At 34.3% G+C, this 18,678-nt stretch overlaps 1 protein-coding gene across 1 annotated transcript in view; it reads right to left on the bottom strand.

Moving 5' to 3' along the window:
• Celf2 (CUGBP Elav-like family member 2) overlaps window positions 1-13,072 on the bottom strand; it is an 808,061-nt gene extending 794,989 nt beyond the window's left edge. Inside the window, exon 1 of the mRNA XM_058578641.1 lies at window positions 12,907-13,072. The gene's annotated coding sequence lies outside the window, so the exon portion shown is untranslated. The remainder of the gene's footprint in view (window positions 1-12,906) is intronic.
• Between the last annotated feature and the right edge of the window lie 5,606 nt (window positions 13,073-18,678).

Below are 18,678 nucleotides of genomic sequence, written 5' to 3' on the forward strand. Positions count from 1 at the left end.
AGTATTAACTAATGAGAATAGCAAACAAGAGATTTCTAAGGTACAATTCATGGTTTTTCTGAGTTCAAATCCTTTCTATTTCAGATATTGAGTGTTTTAATAGGTAAAAGTCTGACATTAAATCTGATATTAAATATCCAGTGGCTCAGATGTAGTTTAGAAGACAAATTAGGAATTAAGAGTGCCATGCTTTTCTTTTTCCAGCTCTTCAAAGGGCTGAGTATGTGACACTGGACAAATAATTTACTCTAATAGAGCATCAGTTTTCTCTTCAACGATTTAACAGTTATTGCCCTTGTCTGGCATAATAATTATGATGGTTAACAATAGGCATAAACCTTACATTAAACAACACAATGAAAACAGCAAAAACCTAGCATTCATGCAACACATTATGGCATGGACTGTGCTCATCAAGATTTCAGTTTTCATTTCTCAGCACCAGAACTAAGGCATACTTTCATGAAAACTTGCCAAATGCATGTCTACCAATGGTGCCTGTATAATGGTTATCATTTAAAACAAGTATCAATAACTGGTTGGCTTAAACAACAAAAGTGTTGGCAAGGCCAACTCCTTCTAAAACCTATATGGGTATTCCTTTCATGCCTTTTCTAGATTCTGAAGGTTTGATGGAAAAAAAAAATTATGCTTTCCATGGTTGATTAACTCTGGTCTCTGTCTTCGTTGTCACAAAGTATCTGCCTGTGTGTCTCTGTCTTCACATGACTATCTTGAGAGAATCTCTCAGATGGGATCAGGTACCAACCTTACTCCACTGTGATCTCATGTTAACTAATTATATCTGCAATAACTCATTTTCAAATAAGTTCATCTTGTGAGAGAATAGATATCAGGGCTCTGTTATGATTTGGATGTGAAGTGTCCCCCAAAAGCTCACGTGTGTGAGACAATGCAAGAAGGTTCACAGGAGAAATGATAGGGTTGTAAGAGTCGTAATCCAATCAGTAAATTAATCCCCTCTCAGGTATTAGTTGAGTGGTAACTGAAGTGGTAGGGTGTGGCTGGAGGAGGTGGGGATTAGGGCGTGGCTATGGGGTATATATTTTGTGCATTTGAAAGTGGAGATTGTCTCTCTCTGCTTCTTGGTCATCATGTGAGCCACTTCCCTCTGCCACTTACTTCTGCCTGATGTTCTGCCTCAATGAGCCCTGAGGAATGGAGCCAGCTTTCTATGGACTAAGACCTCTGAAAGCTGAGCCCTCAAATAAACCTTTTCTCCTCTACAATTGTTTTGGTAAGTTTTTTTTTTTTTTTTTTTTTAATGAAAAAACGTTGACTGCAACAGACTCCAAATATTTTTTTCTGGGTGTTGGGGACACAATTCAATCCACAACAGTACCTAACACTGTAGGGGAAGGATCTCCACTCTAACATGGGGGATGGATATCAACAAACAGGCACCATTTTTGCCTAATTTCTTTCAGTGTTATTTACTTCCACCTCCTATCCCTTGTTCAAAGTTGGCATTGAAGAATAAGAATGAACCACTGATGGCCTACCTACCTACCCTCTGCATGAAGCTAACAAACTATGATCATCATTGGAAGCCCCAGTCAGCTAACAGGGGAAGACTGGAATTGGTAGATTGTTAGGCTAGAATCTTGTCCATGTATTCCATAGTAGAAACCTCATGAAGTGCTATTGCTTCAGAGCTTCCAATTTTAAAAGTGAATGTGTGAAATGTGAATGTATTGATCATTTATTAAAAGAATATGATAACCTAAGAGCATGTTGTAAATAGACATATATAGAAAAGTCAAAGAACTTGACTTGGAATAACTTATTCCTTAATTTTTAAACATTTTCTGGGACATGAGCGACATGGATATACATCAACATACTTATAAATGAAATTTACAGTAATGGTACTGGAATTAAGTACTGTATAAATCCTTCCACAAACAGCAATAGTTTAAAGACAGTGTGATGTATCCAAAAGTAAACAAAACTAAGAGTTTATTCTTTTTTGGTGGGGGCGGTACTGGGGATTGAACTCAGGGGCACTTGACCACTAAGTCACATCCTCAGCCCTATTTTGTAATTTATTAGAGACAGGATCTCACTGAGTTGCTTAGCACCTCACCATTACTGAGGCTGGCTTGGAACACGCAATCCTCCTGCCTCAGCCCCTTGACCCACTGGGATTACAGGTATGCACCACTGCGCCCAGCCTAAGAGTTTATTCTTAAGCACACATGCATGTGCGCATGCACACACACACACACACACACACACAATTAGAAAGGGCAAAAATTATGTGTTTATTGTCCAGGATATTTCCCAATTCCCAGGGTTATGGTAATGGAAAATGGTGAATAAACATAGTCTTGGTCAGAGAATGTTGGCAGAAATCAGAGTTCAGGGCTGGAAAACCAGCTGGGAATGGAAAGATGAAATCTTGAGAGCAAGACAATACCAGAAGAATAAAACCAAAAACCCAGAATGTCTCGCTGACAGATAAAAGTACATATGGGGAAGGGAGATTCTATGGAGTCCAGCAATAAAGCAGGAAGAGGTCAGAGACAAATCTATTCTTAAAAGATAAAAGACACATGGAGCAAGATATGTAATTTTACTGCTTTCTAAGCTGAATCAACTTTCCAGTTGTACAAAATATAGGCACCAGGAAGCTGCACCTCAGGGGTTTGAAGTGTTAGAAGTGAGATCCCAAGGATATGTCTGCAGTATCTGGATTTAGAAGACAAGTTCTAGAAGCAAAGTACCACATAAAAATGGCATGCCCCAAAGTATGAGTAACATCTTTGTTCAAATCCATGCTGGTCAAATTACACAGTCATAGGGGTGGCCTTCAGAAGCCCAGACTAATAAAAGTAGCATGTGGAAACCATAACAACAGAAAAGAGACAACAGTGGCTGCATACCACAGAAAAGGGAAGTATTTCAGTCATGTCCAGGCAAATTAATTGAATACTGCAGTAAAGGCACATCAAGCCTCAGAACACTACAGAATCCATGGATATAAAAGTATACCTAATTTATAATCAAAAGTTACTAGATACCTAGGGAAACAGGATAATCTGACCCATAAATAGGAGCAGAGATAATAATCAGAAGCTGATTTCCAATGGTCCTGGGTGCCAGATTTAGCTGATAAAGACTTTTATATCAGTGATTATAAAATATTCAAGGAATTCAAAACAGTATGATTGTCACAAGTGAAAACAAAAGGGAATCTGAAGTGAGAAATCTACAGAAAAAAATACAAAACTTTTTATCAATCAACATTTTATTGATATAATTAAGAAAGGCAATAACTAAAGAATTTTATGTTGGTGCTCGGAGACAAGGAATTTTGCTTAAGGTATATCACTTGATTCTTTGAACTTTTAGTAAGTTGCCAAACATCATATGTGTCTCCATAATTAAAAAATCTTTTAAATGATCTAATTTAAATATTAATCAACAACTTGATTAAACATTCCTTTAATTTTTATGAAGTCATAAACTAGGAAACTTGAAACTTGCAAAAGGATTTATTCCCTTCTGGTTAGGATATTAATCACAAATGACAAGTGATTTTCTTAATTTCTCGGAAGTTTACAAGAACAGGTTTATGAGAATTTACCTAATGATTAATAATGTCATCAATTATACCTGTTACTCTTTTATTTCAGCACCTTACTTAATCTGACATGCTTTGTAAGTGTTGGAGAGTATGAATAGTATTAACTTTACAAACCTTGGATAGCATACTTTTATAAATTACTTTTGTTGCAGATATATATATATATATATATATATATATATATATATATATATATAATAGAATTGTATCCCATGAAATGTAAAGGAAGGTGTTCAGGCTGAAAAATACTTTATTTCTCTTAAATCTTTAAATGATAAATGATTGCTTCAAGAAAATATAATAAAATTACTTATGGATGAGCTCAAATGTTTGTGTGTGTGTGTGTGTGTGTGTGTATATATATATATATATATATATATATACACTTAGTATATAAAAGACATATATATATAAGTGTATATAATTTTTTTAAAATGCTGATGCTGTAGATTCAATTGGACAAATCATTCTTCATTCTCCTAAAAATAGAAATATGAGAACTAAAACATCAATAAACTTTAAAAATTTATTAGCTGTACTCAACAACAGATTGAAAATGACAAAATAATGTATCAATAAACTTAAGGATAGATGAATACAAATCACCTGGTCTGAAATACAGAGAACAGAGGTGGAAAGAAATAAATAGAACCTCAGAGATCTGTGGGAGTATATCAATCATATTTTAATATATATAGTTGAAGTTTCAAAAGAAGAAAGAAATGATCACAACATTTAAAAAATAATAATAAATAATGGCGAAATTTCCCCTAAACTTGATAGAGAACATGAAATTCAGATAAGAAAATTAAATAATTTTAAGCAAGATTTAAAAAGGGAAAATCATTCCTAAACACATTGTAGTTAGGCTTCTGAAATACAAAGATAACAAAAATATCTTGAACTCAGTTAGAGAAAACACATACATGGATTACAGGGAGGAATGCTATGATTGACTCCTGACTTCTCCACAAAATTATGGAAGACAGATGATGTTGGAATGAGAAAGTAAAAGAGCTGGGGGGAGGGGAGAAGCACTTAGTGATGAATTCTCTGTTTAGTAGTTTAGTAAAGATGTCGGGGAGTAGGGAGGAGAATAAAAAAGAAAAAAATTAAAGATGAAATTAAAACAGTTTTAGATAATCAGAAAGTGAAAAAATTCATTACTAACAGAATTATATCTCATGAAATGTAAAGGAAGGTGTTCAGGCTAAAAGATTCTTTATTTCTCTTAAATCTTTAAAAAGATAAATGATTGTTTCAAGAAAATATAATAAAATGACTTATGGATGAGCTCAAATGTATACAAAGGTTTATGTAAAAGCAAAGCTTAAAAGATGATAAGTAGAAATGCGTGGATCAAATTTTAATGTTAACTTGGAGTAGATTGTTAAGTTTAAAGCATATATTGCAGTTCTTCAAGCAATCACAGGAAAATAATGCAGAGAGATGTAATTAGAAAACCAATTTTCAAAAACTTTTAATACAAAAGATGAAAGGGAAAACTAACCAAAACAGACTATTACTAGAAAAATGATGAACCATAATGGGTAAAATTTAACATAGTAAAAATAGATGACAATTACATATTTATAAACATCTACTAACAACAACAACAACAACAACAAAACACAGAAAAAATTCTGAGAGAAGCATACAAATCCACAATCATGGATGGGTGCTTTATACCACTCAGAAATTTCTATATCAGATAGAGAAAAAAGATTACTAAGAAAATAGAAGATTATGAGGACACTAGTAACCTAAGTAGCAATTATAGAACACTGTACTAAATAATGTGGAATGCACAATCTCTTTACGTACATCTGGAGTGTTCATCAAGATAAGAAATGCACTGTGAAATAAATCAAAAGATCTTATTGAGTATGATCTCTGAACAAAATGAAATTAAATTAGAAAGCAGGTACTCCAAACACTGAGAAAAGCCTCAAGTGTCTGGAAATTAAATAATATACTTCTCCAAAATCAATGTGAAAATGAAGCAATTGCAAAACAAATGAGAAATTATTTTGATTCAAGTAATAATGAAATTAAAATGAATAAAATTGTGGGATGTAGCTAATGTGATGATTGGTGGGGAGGGAATTTGCAGCTTTAAATGTATATGTTAGAAAATGAAGAAAGCGCTAATTATGCAAATTTCTACCACAACAGCAGGAACATGGATTTCCACACTATAAATCCTGAAACCTTCCAATATGTGACCTTAGAAGGTGAAAGAAACTTTTCAGGTGTGGCTGATTCCTTGAGATAGGGAGATTATCCTGGAATATTCAGTTGGACCTACTATTATTGCATGGGTCTGTAAAAATACTCAAAAGTTCAGTTGAGTCCAAAACATAAGATAGGAGAAGAGGGGGGATATTTAAAGTGTGCAACAGAGCTGTCACAGTGTAACTGGCTTTGAAGACCAGAGATTAGTCCACAAGCCAGAAGTGGTCGTGACATCTAGACACAGTGGGCAATAACCAGCAGAGAAACCAGGATCTCAGGTCTACAAACTGCAAGGAAATGAATCCTTCCTTAGAGTCTCCAAAATGGAATGCATCCCTGCTGGCACTTTGACCTTACTCTGGGGTAACCTATGTCAGACTTCTGATCTACAGAGCTGTAAAATAACCCATTTGTATTAGGAAAGCCACTAAATTTATGGTAATTTGTTATGGCAGAAACACATCTAATAGATGGATTTTAAAAGAGTTAGAACCCACAAACTACTAGTATTAACAACAAGAGTGGATTTGACTCTAGACTGCTAGTCTACAAGGATAAAAAGATAATGAACATTTTGTGGCAATAGTTGTGATAACAGATGGAATATCCAAATCCTCTGAATCTTATAAATGACCAAAGGAAGCATGAGAGGAAATGGAAGATTTAAATCACCCCTAACTGTTAGTCTAACTACTAACAGAACTGAATTTGTAATTTAAATTCTTCCCACAAAGAAAATTCCTGGGCCAGAAACATATTAGTAAATTCCATTGAACATTTAGGGAAATAAAAGAATACTAGTCCTACACGAAATATTTCATAAAACTCAGGAGGAAGGAATGCTTTCTAATCTATGTAATGAGACTAGCTTTAGTCTGATACCATGCCAAAGGCATTAGAGGAAAGGTAGATGCCCATCAGTATTCCTCATGAGTTATAGACACACACATCCTTAACATTAGCAAATCAAATCCTTAGCACACAGGCACGTGCGCGTGCGCGCACACACACACACACAAACACACACACAAACACAAGACAGCACCTGTTCATGTGAAACCTCTCTGCAAACCAGGTATACAATGGGACTTCCTGGGTGTGGTAAAGTGTATGTTTGAAAGCCTTTTGTACCTGATGGAGGGAAACTGGCAACAGATTCAAGAAGGATACTCTCACACTTTCTATTGAAGAGTTTACTGGAAGTTCTAGGTATTTCAAAGACTTAAGAAAAAGATTAGAAAGGATGAGGTGTTTTCATCAGGGATGATATGGTATTTAGCTAGTTCTAAGAAATATGTATAAAAACATGTCCACAAGAACTGACAGGTGAATTTGTCAAGGACAACAGTATAAGAGGTTATTATACAAAAACCAATAGTCTTTATATAATAGACGCAAACCCTTGGAAAATGAAATAAGAAATGCAATTCCACTTGAATAACATCCAAAAACATTTTATCTATAGGGATAAATTTAACAAATGGTGAAACATTTGTGTGCTAAATCACTACAATCCATTACTTATAAATTAAAAAAACTACTAAATACATGGAGAACAACTAAATAACTGTTTATGGTTGGAAGACTTAATATAGTTAAAATGTCAGTTCTCTAAATTAAACTATATATCCAATGCAATTCTAATAAGAATTTTATTAGGAGCTGGGGATGGGGTGCATGCCTATAAGCCTGGCTACTCAGGAGGCTGAGGCAGGAGGATTACAAGCTTGAGGGCAGCCTCAGCAATTTAGTTAGACCCTGCCTAAAAACAAACAAAGAAACAAACAAAAAAATTAAAAGGGCTGCAAATGTAGCTCAGTGGTAGAGAGTCACTCAGTTTGATCCCCTGTATTGGGAAAAAGAAATTTCAGCAAGGTTTTTAGTGGGGAAAAACATTTCACAATCTAATTCTAACATTTACATAGAAATGAGAACAAGTTTCATTAGCCAAAGCAATTTTTAAAAGGAAAACAAAGTTGGGGAATTTATAGTACTTGTTCTCAAGGTGTAACATAAAGCTAGGGTCATCAATACATTATGGAATTAGTGAAGTAGACACATAAATGAATGGTACAGAATAGAGATTCCCCTAAATACCCAATACATATACTTTCAGTTGATTTTGAAAAGTAACATATATGATTACATGGAGGAAAGAATAGTCTTTTCAGTAATGGGGCTGGACCATTAGCTGTTCATAGAAAAAAATGAACCCTGATGATCATCTCATACCAAACATGAAAATTAAAGGAATAGGAAAGACAGAATATATCAGACATAACTTTTCTATGTTCATATATGAATATACAGCCAGTTAAATTCCACATCATGTACAAACACAAGAATGGGATTCTATTTAGCATAAGTTATACCCCATGTATGTATAATATGTCAAAATACACTCTTATGTCATATATATCTAAAAAGAATAAAAACTTTTGAAAAATACAGAGATGTATACATAGAGACAGAAATTATAAAACTAAGAGAAAATCTTTGTTGTGTTCAAGCAAAGATTTCTTAGAACAAAATAATATGAATCATAATAAAATATTAGTTATATGATGTGTTGGTAATTTGGATTTGTTCAAATAAAGTTCTCCTTGAAAGTTGCCATTAAAAAAGCACAGAGAGAAATTCACATGTGGGGGATATGATATTTTCAATGCAGATATCTGAAAAGTGGTTTCTATCCATAATATAAAATAACGCCTACAACTCAATATAAGATAACAGACAGAATACAATAAATTAACTGAACAAAAGACTTAAGACAAAAGACATTTCATACAAAACCAATGTGCACATGAAAGGAAAGTCAATGCCATTTGTTCTCAAGAGAGTGCTGATTAAAACCACAGTGAGGTTCTACCATCAATTCATTAGAATGGGTACAATCGAAACGACTGGCAATACCAACTGTTGGCAAAGATGCCCAGCAACCAAAACACTAACACATTACTGGTGGAGTCATACAATTTTACAACCACTTTGGAAAACTGCCTTGTTTTTCTTATATAGTTAAACACACATTCACCATACGATGATTTTCACTTTCAGCTATTTCAAACCTTAGAGAAATGCATAACCCTGCTCACACAGACTGGCATGTGAATGCTCAAAATAATTCCCCAATGGAAATTACAGAAATATCCATCAATAGGTGAATGGATTAAAAAGTTGTAGAGCATACATAAAATGAGGTACTCCTCTGCAATTAAAAAATAAATCTACTGAGGAACTCAACTACCTGTGTGAATCTCAAAGGCATTATGCTAAGTGAAAGAAGCCAGGCACCAAAAAAAAAAAAAAAAAAAAATCACATGCTGTGTGATTTCATTTATATAACATTGTACAAAATGTAAATTACTCTATAGTGACAAACTAAACCAGTGATTGCCAAGGGCTGGATTTGGGGGAAAGAGTTGATGGCTCAGAGGCACCAGGAAACTTCAGATTGAATGGAAATTTTCTGCATCTTGATTGGGTGCTGGTTTCACAGCTGTACATGTAAATGAAAACTCATCATATAATTCAAGCAATGGTTTGAAAAGCACCCAGAAAATGTCAGATTATATGGGATGGTTTAAGGAGAGCATTGTTCTTTTTTTCTTGGGTAATCAGTTAAAAGTATCCCAACAGCTATTGCATTCTTAGTACACACTTACTGTTTTCTTGTGATTTTTCTTTATGGCCATGTGGATACTACTACCATGTCAATGGACAGAGAAAAGTATATGAGATCAAGGGAAGTGCATAACCATACATCAACTTGGCACAAATGTGGAGGTTAGATGTGTATCTATTAATTGAAAACTCTCTTGTGTTTAAATCTCTGGCTCACACTGCTTGCCATGGCTGAGCAAGTTGCCCATCTGGGAAGTTGTCCATCTTCTACTAGGATGGGACTACAGATTATACTGTTGGATGAGGTCATTTCCTTTCTATAAAAATGTGGTGACAGAGCTCAAGATTGAGCAACAAAATCCATGGGTGATGAGGTATGAGGCTCCACAATTCTGAAATCCCATTCACTACTTCTCATTTATTTTACAGTTAAAAACAATTTAGCTGTTATGACTACTTGTATCAATATTTTTTTTAAAAAGCACAGCAAATGGAAAAAATGCATGTGAATACAGAAAAAGAACTGAAGTAAGTATAGAAAATGAAGAATATGCTGGCTTCAGGAGGTCAGAAACAATATGTTGTAATTTTTCTTGATCACAGTAGCCTAACACAATGCTAAGTTCATTGCAGGCTAATTAATCAAGTTACTTTTGCCATCCTACCAGCTGAACTTTTACTACACTGTAATTCCCTGGATGACCAAGGTGTGGCTTTTTCATGTTCCCTTTTCCCATAGATTCTGACTTATTGCCTGTTGTATAATTGATGCTCAGCAAACATTTAGAAAGAATTAAGCAAAAGTCGAGTGTTGTAGTTTCAGAAAGCAATACTTATAGTTTCATGTTGCCTTTTAATTTTCATTCTGGAATCACAGATCATTTTGTCTATGTGAGAAAAATAACAACATGTACTCTCTTCTTAAGGTATTTTCTGTTTCAACACCTGTGCAATACTAAGGTGAAAACTGTTCCCAAACAGCACAAGAGCTAATGGTAAATGCAGAACTATTGTTAAAGAAGCTTTTTTTTTCCTCTCTGGAAATTGTAATGTCACAGCGTATCAGCAAAAGAAGAAGAAGAAAAGACTTCTGATATTATGTATGCTTAGGTATCAGGACTTGGGGCTATTACTGGTTCTTTATCTATTGAAAAAATGGATAGGGTAAACGTAATTTCAGTGTTATTCAATATTTTATTAATGGGGGAAAGCATCATTTTAACTACAGCAATCTATAGAATTACGGACTGATTACTGGTTCAAATGACAGAGTTCTACAATGAAACCCATAATTTTACATTACGTTCTGCAAGAGTTGATGGCAGCTCTTCACTTATAATGGTGTTGCTAGCTCAGAATCTTGTTAATACTAGTAGTCAGAAAGGTTGTGCTTATCCTCTCATATTCTTATTTTGTGCTAGATATAAAATTTTTTTCCAAAGATTTATTGGCCTTTATTCTTTCGGTGTGGATTTTGTTCAATTAGAAATTGCAGAATGAGGCAATTTTTGAATCTCATTTCAAAATTTTAAGAATTAAGGGATGGCAACACAATAAAGAATTGAGTCTTTTTTTTTTCACAATGAAGAAATAAGTGCTCTGGTTGGACTTGCATTTAGCTCTTTGTAGCTATTTCTAGTCGCTGATTCTATGGAAAGTCGCTATGGAGTTAGCTGCTTGTTACTGGGCAACAATTTATTCCAATTATAACTGAAATGCTGCTAATAGACAGTTACTGGTGGAGAAGAACAGATTTTAAAAAATGAACTATTAAATCTACAGCATTTTCTTTTGTTGTAAAGAGGCAGAGATTATTCTATCAATTGACATTTTCTAATGTTCTGAGATTTTTTTTGGACATTTCAAGTGATCTGGGGGGCATGGATGAGGACCCACGGGTGGCAAAGTTCAGAGCTGCTATCTGTCGAAATGACACCATTAGATAAAACAGCTACAGAGACCAGGGACCACATGTCACCAGTGTATGGAATGCCACATTCTCTATAAGAGAAATGCAAATTGCATGCAACCTTCAAACACTATAGCAGAGTTTTTTCTTTGGAAAGAGGTTTCAGTGTGTATTTGGTAACTAAATTCTCTTTTTGAAAATCTCTCCATTACATTTCTACATATCTATTGAACAAAAGATAAAGCTGTACACAAACTACCACAGTTTACAAAGAACAACAGAGAATAACAAAATATTATCCTTGATGTTTCCTATGTGCTTTTAAAAGCAAATTAAAGGGTTGGGGGTAGGAAAATCCTACTTCCTAAGTTTCTTGACTCAAATCCAAGCAGACTCATTGACAAGTCTAAACCTTTCCATGTGTCTTTCAGTTTCTGAAGCCAGAACCTGGATAAGCTCAAAGTTTACCACAGGGATATATTCTCAGACATGTTTGGTATAAAACAAAACAAAATATATTGTTGCTATTTTTCTTCTTTATATATTAAAATCCAATCTAAAATATACTGACCACAGTTGCAAAATTTACATGCACTGAAGAAATAGGAATATATTGATAGCAGGAGATTTAACCTTGAAAACTTTATCTTACTTATTATCTTACAAGTAACAGTCATACATTTTTAAATGTCTCAACTGAGCTGGTCAGTGGTAAAGGTAGTTTAAAAAAAAAAGCTGATTGTTGAAAATGTATACTCTCAAGTTTGTTTCTCCCCCACAACAGAATAGCAGTTGAGGACAGTCTCTGTAGTAGCTCCAGGCAGAGTATATAGAAATACTTGTTGAATTTAATTGGGTTGAATTAAAATCTATCCTTTTAAAGAATAAAGTTGGCCTCTCAAGTACCAGGTCCCCAAATGATGTAGGTTCTCCACAGTTGACTGTCTAATGAACTCCTGACGAGTTACAGATGAAAGGGATTAAAATAACTTTCCCGAGCACTTACTTTAGTCTATTTCATTATCTGGACTAAGCAAGTCTACGATAATTACAGTGTTCCTTAAAGAAAGTTTCATCCTTGCACTTCCTGTTTGAGGAGTAAACAGCAAAACAGTTCTGATCTGCAAGGGTCCTATTAAAGCCAATAATACCCCCTGCAAAGCAGTTACTTGGAGAAAGTCGAGAATTCTTTCTGACAGGACACTGAAACTCCAACCTCAAACAATCAACAACTCATTGTCATAGTGCGACAATCTTAGCTCTGTTGCAAGTGGGCAAATAGTCAATTTGCAGAGAGAAGCATCATCAGGGTAGACAGGAATGCTGTTATTACCCATTATAAGTATGACGCGAAGGTCATATATCAGGCAATTACACCTTTTCATTACATGCTAACCTCTCACGGCAGGGAAGCCACGCTTATGACTGCATTAGACAGACAAAGCCTTCAGCTCTTTAAAAAAAAAAAAAAAAAAAGGAAAAGCCAAAAAAAAAAAAAGATAAAAAAATTAAATTCATTTCTTACCAGCACGTTGCAGTACCAACTCGCTCACAGGAATGTTGCCTTTACAGGTTTCTCTTTTAATTATCCTAGAAGCAGGGAGACAGGGGAAAAAAAAAAAAGGCAAAGAAGAAGCAGGGTGGTTAAATTAGCGTGCTGGAATCTTTTCAGTTTGTCGCAGAGTAGAAAAATAAAAAAGGAAAAAAAAAAAGGGCTCAGTAATTTAAATTTGCTCTCAGTTCAGCCTGCATCGCTGGGTCCCGCCCCTTCTTCCTGCTGGGTTCTACTACCTGCAAGGCTGGAACTGACAGCTACTGTGCAAACAACAAAAAAAGGCAACAAGCATGCTGGGACCATTCTGTCTGCTGTTTGGGGCTCACTTGTCCTGACAACTAAAAATTATCCGTGGAAAGGTATTCTTCATTTTCTATTTGAAGTGCTTACAGGTAATTCCCTTCCACTTGAACTGATCCACCATAGTTCGTGATAGTGGGGTTTGCTTACTGTTTTTTTTTTTTTTCCTTTTATTTCATTTTTTCTAAATATCTATACAAATGATTATTATTAAAAATACACTTTTGATATAATTTTTTAGTGCCATGCTTTGTATTCCTTATGGCCCCTTCCCCTGCTCCCCAATACATTCTCTCCTGTCTTTTCCTTTATCTCACAAACATTGAAATTTCTAGGAATATGATGATAGGAATACCAAAATTCTTAGAGCTTCCACTTCTCCTTAGACTTTTTTTTTTTGAGCATGTAACGCTGAGAATAATCGATGTGAAAGAGTGCCTAGGTAGAAGTTTTCATAAGCAACAGAAACTTCTTAGAAGGATGCAATAAGAAACATAAAATGTCTGCACAACAACAAAAAGTTTATCCTAACATTCACGAACTGGGCAAATAACTAAAGATCACAGAGATAAACTTGTTCTACTTTGCAGATTTAACTTAAGATGTCTCCTATAGAAAATCCCTTGAATTTTAGCAACAGCAACAAAAAATATGTCTCCTATAGAAAATCCCTCTAATTTTAGCAACAGCAACAAAACCCGAACTTTTATATGAAGTACATTGCTAGTTTGTAGTAAAGGAATTATAAAAAATAACAAAACCCCTCAGTCCTCTGTCAGAATGTAAATTGCTCACACAGACTTTCCAATTGGCTTCTCCCTTCTTGCTCTTTTCAGATGAGGGAGCTGTGGGCTCCCTTGGTACTGAAGCTATCACAAGCCTGCAGATCCCATGGACCTTCTACAACTTGGCCTCTTGACCTCAAGGACAGTTTCATAATGGGATGCAGTACCGGTTCTTCTAATAAAGATGGACTTTCCTTGGCTCTTTCTGCTAGTCTGAGAGTATCATGATAGTTGGCCTTGTCACATAGTTGGGATGTGGTAGATGTAGGAGTAAAAGATACCACTCTACAGGGTTCTTTGCCACTGGATGAAAACATGGAAGGAGGATATTCCTGATGGTATGATAGTGTTTAATCTGCTATTTGCTTGATAGTCTTTGCATTTTAAAAAATATTCCCCCTTATCACCATTCCTGCCTTACATGTAGAATCCCTTAATGTCACACATGGGCTGTGTTAATGCACTCCACAATCCACAATCTGACTTTCGAAAGCTAAATTATTAATGTAAATTAAATAAATATTTAATCATATAAATTGGCAAATATTTAACTAAATATCAGATACATGTACTCTCACTTGAGGTTATCGTAAAAACAAATTAAAAATGGAAAGGTTTGAGGAGGTGAAATTCAAAAGTACATAATTTCCTTGTATTATAACCTTCATTGGGATTATTTCTTATATTACTGCTATCAATGAATGCCTTTTCTCAGTTCCCACTAACAGCTAAAACATGGAAAATAAGGCAGGTCAAGCACTGAAGAAGCCATGTTGACTTCCCAGGTAGTTAGGCAATCAGCTGTAATCAAACAGTGGTAAATTACACCAACGTGCTAATTATGGTACTTTGTCACAGCATAAGATGCAATAAAACCAACCCATGCCTCAGTTTGGAAAGTGTTATGCCTAGATTTTTCAAAAGATTTAATTGAACAGAAGCATTCTATTTTTTCAAGTGGCTTTGCTTCAATCCTTTTCAAAGAAAAAGTTTCAGGAAAAAAAAAAAAAAACTATGGATAACTGAAGAAAAATTAATGATAATGACTTTGTAAAATCAAAATCTTTATGATTATAAATATTTGTGACTAATATGGCAATATTCATTACTTAGAACATGTTAAGAAATATACAGACATACACAGAGTAGCACATATTGATTTATATTCTAAAAGTCCGTTTCAAATGAAGAAGAATGAATATTGGTATGGTCATCAATGCTTAATGAGTTTAATTAGCAGACTATTAAGCAGATTAAAACATCTTGACATTGAACTTTAGAGAAGGAATATTTTCATTTAAATAAGGTCAATTAGATTTTAGAAAATGTGTAAAGTACATGGTTCCAGCAACCATTTAACCTGTTACTTGCTCACGGGAAATATATTACATAATTTATACCCATGTAACATATGGAAAACAAACCATTTCAAAAATTAGTTCCTACTGAATCATTGGGAAATTATGTATAGTGATACACAGTTAAGTAGCTTTCAAATCATGGGGATATATTCAAAGAAATACACTCAACAAGTTTATTGGACATATATTTAAAGAAATTATTGAACTAAGTGTAATATCGCACATTTAAAAAATTCTTATTCAGAGTAACTCAACATCAAGGTGGGAAATGCTACTTATTTTTTAAAAAAACTGTATGAAATAAATACATTTTAATTTCAGTTATATTAACAATTAAATATAATTTAAAAACTTATTGTATATACTAAATTATTTTATTTTTTGAATAAATGTATCCCTCATCCCAAATCAACTCTCTTAAGTGTGATTTAATGTTTTGCCTTTTGAAGAATGAAACACTGCCTATACTTGATATATGGTGACCCTGAAGTTTTACTGCAGTAGTCAACCTATAATGATAAAATTCATGATCTTTTTTCTTCTTCTTTTTTTTTTTTTTTTTTACTTTTACTGTACTATTTAGCTATCATAATTAACACCTGTAAAACTGGGTGACTAGGAAATACTCATCTGACTCCTGTCATAAAAATAGTCTATGTGCCCGGCACAGTGGTGCATGCCTGTAATCCCAGTGGCTCAGGAGGCTGAGACAGGAGAATTGGGAATTCAAAGCCAGCCTCAGCAACAGGGAGGTGCAAAGCAACTCAGTGAGATCCTGTCTCTAAATAAAATACAAAATAGGGCTGGGGGTGTGGTTCAGTGGCTGAGTGCTTCAGAGTTCAATCCCCATTACCCTCCCCACCAAAAAATACTATGACTTTGATTCATGGATTGTGTTTTTGACCCATATCTTTATTTTTATACCAATTACATTATGAAAGAAAGATTAATTAGATATTTAACAACATACATATACATAGGCAAAGAATTATTGATTTTAAGGAGATTTTCACACTCATTTCTTTAAGAGCAAGTAGAAATAGAATTGTGAACAATTTCACTTGGTGTTTGGATTATAAAGAAATCAAAACAGAAACTGATATTTGGCCTAAAATACAACAAAGGCCACGAGAATCCCTGAAACTTTGGGTTGAAGCCATTTCCACTTTGCTGCGACATTCTTACATAGACAGGAAGATATGCCACAGATGAACTAGGCTTTTAGATTGAATTTGGTCGGAAGCATAAGGCAACCTGTGCTCACATGGGGTCAGATGGGTAAACTTCACATCCTTGTACTATTGGTACTGGTTTATGTGATACATAAGGTGGCATGACATTTTATTACCATCTAAACATACAGGAAATGATGAGCATACACTATGAGCTATGGAAAATATAAACCAAGAAGCCTGAGTTAGACACAAAGAGCTAGAACATTTTACAGAAATGCCTATTACCTGGTGAAACTGGATGCTAGACTTTTGCATATTGACAAGAAGTGAAGTTTCACATGGAAGAGAAGATGACAAATGTACATGCCCATATGTGGATTCTCTTGCCCATCTATGGCATTCAATTTGGCAGGGACTATGCATACATATATAATTTCAAAGGAAAAGATTTTATGGCACACGTATTAAGCTGAGGAAATGCATTCTGGATAACTAAGTAAATAATACGAACTATGCCTTAAACACCCCAGAAATTAGACACGTTTAGCTGTATACTATTGCTTCAAATGGGGCACTAAGTAATGGTCGATACTGGCTTTAACTGGCAGTGTTCTGTCCTTGTTTCTGGACCTTACTTTTAGTTTTGCTTATGAGTTTTCTTGAATTAGAACCTTTATCAATTGACTGAAAAGGAAGTTTCGCCCTCACATCCCACAGATGCTCTGCAAAATGCTCATCGACATAGCTTCTGTTTTCCGATATTGTTAGTAAGGCAGAATTAAATGACTTGCTATTTTGGTACTCTAGCAAAGGAATATAGCATTTCATTCCAAAACTTAGACTTTCTTTTCAAGCCACTGGTAAGAAAGTAGTTTTTAGGGCAGTTATTTTTCCCTAGCTATGATTTTCTCTACTTTACAGAACTGATATTCAGTATACTTCCTTATTTGTGGCTTTGATTTTGGGGGTTTCAGTAACCCACAGTCAAGAGTGCTGTGACAATATTAAGTGGAAAATTCTGAAATCAACAATTCATAAGTTTGCAATAACTTTTATTATAGTAGATTATTAGAATTATTCTACTGTGTTATTATTGTTGATCATTTACTGTGCCCAATTTATAAGTTACATAGGACAAAGCAGTATACAGGGTTCAGTATGCTCTACTTTTACTAGGGGTCTTGGAACACACCCATGAATAAGGGGAGAATATTGTAATGCCCTGGTTTCAGTTCTAAGAAAAAAAATCAGTGAGGCTAATGGGAAAGGTCAGATTTGAAATCTAGAAATGTTCTTGATTCTTTTTTTCTGAAATAATTTACCAACTTTATTTATGTTAAAGTAATTTCAAAACTTGGGACAGTAGGTATGATTTTCCTAGACTAAAGTTAATTTTGTCATACAGTTAGTGGTTTATCTGGTAGTTCACTAGATACTACATAGAATAATAGACTTGATTATTTATTTAGACAGAAGTTGAATAATGGATAGCTATGTCTTTATGCCCTTTCTTGTTCTCTCTCTACTGTTTATAGTAAGACATAAACTCTTTAGCATTTCCGTTCCTTGTCAATATGTACCACTGTGGGAAAAACAAAAATATCCACTGCCACCCAAATGAAAAAACAAGCAAATGATTTCCAAGTGCACTATTGTGAAAATAAGACACTTTATAATTTTGGATGAAAAGTAAGCCAATATGGTGTCCAAAAATTTGTTCATTTTAATTTTACAAATTATTCTGTTAAAATGCAGACATGATGTATCAAAATAAATTCTACTGTCATGTATAACTAATTATAGAATAAAAAATGCAGAAGTGATATGGTTAAATGAACATATCAGCACTGTGTGAGAAAAGGCATCATGAGGATCCACATGCAACTTTCTAAGAAGTTTGCTTTTATCTTAGAGGCAATGAAAAGCCACTGAAGTATCTGAAGCAGGGACATGGCATAATTATTTATGTATTATTGGAAGGCAAATCTGCCAGAAGCATTTAAAATCGATTGAAGCGAGGAGGGTTCTTAAATGACATATTAACCTGAAAATATCTTACCTTGCTGGGTTGAAAAGAATTTAAGTTAGGTTTTTGGAGAAACATATTTGACAATATAAAAT

The sequence above is a fragment of the Marmota monax genome, unplaced genomic scaffold, assembly GCF_021218885.2.
Source record: "Marmota monax isolate L192 unplaced genomic scaffold, Marmota_monax_Labrador192_F-V1.1 WCK01_AAM20220418_F8-fsc00072, whole genome shotgun sequence".
In the NCBI taxonomy this organism is placed as follows: Eukaryota; Metazoa; Chordata; class Mammalia; order Rodentia; family Sciuridae; genus Marmota; species Marmota monax.